Source organism: Poecilia reticulata, linkage group LG4 (genome assembly GCF_000633615.1).
Source record: "Poecilia reticulata strain Guanapo linkage group LG4, Guppy_female_1.0+MT, whole genome shotgun sequence".
Lineage (NCBI taxonomy): Eukaryota > Metazoa > Chordata > Actinopteri > Cyprinodontiformes > Poeciliidae > Poecilia > Poecilia reticulata.
In genome coordinates, this window is record NC_024334.1 from 7,349,352 (window position 1) to 7,353,088 (window position 3,737).

Below are 3,737 nucleotides of genomic sequence, written 5' to 3' on the forward strand. Positions count from 1 at the left end.
TTTTTTTCTCTACGGTGACCTTAAAGTTAAATTGCACATTTTGGTTAAATCTCGCAGAAACCCTGAGCTTTACTTGCATCGGTCTCCCAAAAAAACACACGAGTGAACAGAGAAATTAACTGTGCATCCACTTGGTTGTGCGAGATGGTTTCTGTTTAATCAAAGGTGAATCTGTTTTTCAAGAATTGGCTTTCTTTACTGTTAGTGTGACTCATTCAGTTTCAGCTGCAGTTTCTTGGTAATGGTGAGGCAGCACTTTCTTACCAGCATCATCATCAGCATCATCATTTTCTCCGTATCACCACAGGCCCTTTCTTTAAGGCTGCTGCTAATCCTAAAGCAGTGACCCAAATGACGCATTATATAATCTGGTGGAGAGAGAGGGCTGCAGATCTCGTCAGTCACTGCTTATTTGCACAGGATCAATTTACTTTTTATGAGAATTCTTATATAATAAAGGGATGTGAAAAGTCATCTATAATGGTGCAGCGTAGGTAGAGATAAGTATAAAAATAATATGAAAGCATGAAGCCATTTTGAACAGTCATGACCTCCGAGTTGTYAAAAAGAAAAGGGGTCCGTTAGTGTTTGTGGTCAAGATGTGGTTTTATTTCAGAATTAGCACCTTTCAGTTATGTTTTAAAGAAGGTTCCTTCCTGGYTGAGCAGTACAGTGGTCTGCGGGGGGAAACATAAGCTAGCTACATCGCCAGAACAACATTTTGAAATGTAATTTTAGACATATAGACAGGAAGAAATAGCTAAATATTAAGACTTTAGACTTTGTATTCTAAAATTAAAATAAACGTATTATAAAACGTCATTTCAGCTTTTTTTTTTTAAAGTTCTTGGTGTAGCTATAGGGGACTGAAAAGGTGGTGTTACACTTTTGTGTGTTTTAACAGCATTAAATGCGCAGATGCTTGTACATTGATGTAGGAACTATGTATGTATCCTATCCCACCTCCAAAAATACAGCTTGGCAGTGAAACATAAAAAGTATAAGAGCAGTTTTGCTTATTTTTTTTAGTTAAAATGGTCCAACACAATTAAGATATAATATTTTGTAATGTGAAAAACTAAGCAAGGCTGTGATAAATAATTCAAAAACTTTTTCCACCTTTATTACATTTATCCTGCTGCAATCCTGTTGAAACACATATTGATGAAGCTCAATTTATTAAACACTGGAAATAAAGAAAAAAACAATGTGGCTTAAAATTCATGGATGCATTGGGGAAGCACATCCTCCAGTCAACCTGACATGTTTTGATTTTAGCTTTACCATCCAGTTTAAGCACTGAAATAATAGTAAATCCGACTAAAAAAATATTGTAAAAAAATAAAAAAATTCTAGAAGACATTGGTTTTAATTTGGGTTGTAAAAGATAAATGCCAAATTATATGTGGAAAAAAGCTTTAGAATGACTTAACTCATGTTTTTAGTTCACAAATTTATTTATTAAGAGGGCTCCATATTTTACATTTTCATCAAACACAATGAGTCAAAATTAGCTATAATATTTCTAAAATCTTAAGACTAAATCTTGACAACTGCATTCATTTATTTTTTTTTACATCTTGGCTTGAGGTGCTTTGATCAGTGGGATTTGCATATTGCAGATAGCTTTCGTTTTTATTCATGTTTCAGAAGAGGAGCTTTGACTACGTTAGATCCAACATCATCAATTTCACATGTTCCCCTGGAAAATCAATGAGTATCAACAACTTCACTGAGAACTGAGAGCGTGATGATTTATTGAAATTCATCAAAGACAGTGCATGCCCCGTGTTAARAATTAGAAACACACAGTGAATTTAAATTCTTATKTATTGTAGTAACTTARTTCCTGGAAACATCACAGAAATAAAGACCACCTGATTTATGCCATTTTATACCTTTGCATACTAACTAGTCCAATTACAGAGTGCACAAAAAAAAAANAGTTATTTCTGTTTATTGGCATAACTAGTTTAAACTTTGTTCTTGCATAAAATATCTTTAGATTGCATGCTGGATCTCAGGGGTTCTTACAGCTGTTACTTGGTGTCATGATCTCCATAATTTTACCATCTCATTTACTACACATCAGTGACCCAAGCAGTGAGCTTCCGAATCGCTCATTATCTCCACAGGGAATTACGATTGATGAGCTCTCCGAGAGTCTCGCACGACAAAAAAAAACAAAGCATTAGCTCTGACAAATGCAGACTTTGTGTTTTAGAATATTTGCTTTACATTGCATTTAAAGCAAAATTAAACAATCGCCACTTTAGTAAAACATGTCAAAGAAAGCACTACAACTCGGGTTTTTGAAGGTTTTATTTTAACTGATTAATCTAAAAGCTCACTTTTAAGGTCGTAATAACATGAAAAAAAAAATGTGTGCATTACTTCTGATTTCTCTTGTAGTTTGAAAATAAAGCTCCAAGTCTTGGATCTGTTTTGATGCATCTGTTTGATTTCATTTATCATAATGTTTTTATATAGTCAATGAAACTGTGTTTTCATTCTGACTAGAGTGTCTATATCTCTGCTTTTCTCCATTCTTTCACTGTTTTTATAAAGAGGGAGGAATAATGTGGGAAGCTCACATTAAACTGGATCCTGCTGAGTTTTCAGTGTCTGCTTCCTGTTGCTTGGTGTCCCTCTAGTGGACTAAAAATGCTATTGATTTCATTCGCTCAATTTATTTAGTACCCGCCCTCGATCGACTGATCATTTGAGAAATCCAAAGATAATTTGATCCAATTTAGGTCCTTTAATATTTTATAGCTAGAATGTAGTTTTAAAAGTATTTAAAATCTTAATTTAAACAATCAAAATTTTAGATTGTACAATGTTGTATTTTAAATTGGCTTAATTATTTATTATTACATGCTTCAAACTATTTTTTGTGTAATAAGCATGGTGATTCCTCATAAAAATTGCAAGRTTTAAGCAATCAAAATSAAAATYTGCTCGCTACTCTTMAAACTGACTCCTACGTCATGGAAAAGAGTGTCTTTAAAATGGTTTGACCTGAAAACAGGAATTTTAAAACCTCTCATCAGGAACTGAAATGAGATGAAGTCTCATCCATACCTGCATGAAAAGAAAACAGAGAAGAAAACCATCAAACTGTTTTCCTAAGTTAGATTTTATATGTTTAACTTATGCGATTAACCTATTTTTTTTTTTTTCTCTACGGTGACCTTAAAGTTAAATTGCACATTTTGGTTAAATCTCGCAGAAACCCTGAGCTTTACTTGCATCGGTCTCCCAAAAAAACACACGAGTGAACAGAGAAATTAACTGTGCATCCACTTGGTTGTGCGAGATGGTTTCTGTTTAATCAAAGGTGAATCTGTTTTTCAAGAATTGGCTTTCTTTACTGTTAGTGTGACTCATTCAGTTTCAGCTGCAGTTTCTTGGTAATGGTGAGGCAGCACTTTCTTACCAGCATCATCATCAGCATCATCATTTTCTCCGTATCACCACAGGCCCTTTCTTTAAGGCTGCTGCTAATCCTAAAGCAGTGACCCAAATGACGCATTATATAATCTGGTGGAGAGAGAGGGCTGCAGATCTCGTCAGTCACTGCTTATTTGCACAGGATCAATTTACTTTTTATGAGAATTCTTATATAATAAAGGGATGTGAAAAGTCATCTATAATGGTGCAGCGTAGGTAGAGATAAGTATAAAAATAATATGAAAGCATGAAGCCATTTTGAACAGTCATGACCTCCGAGTTGT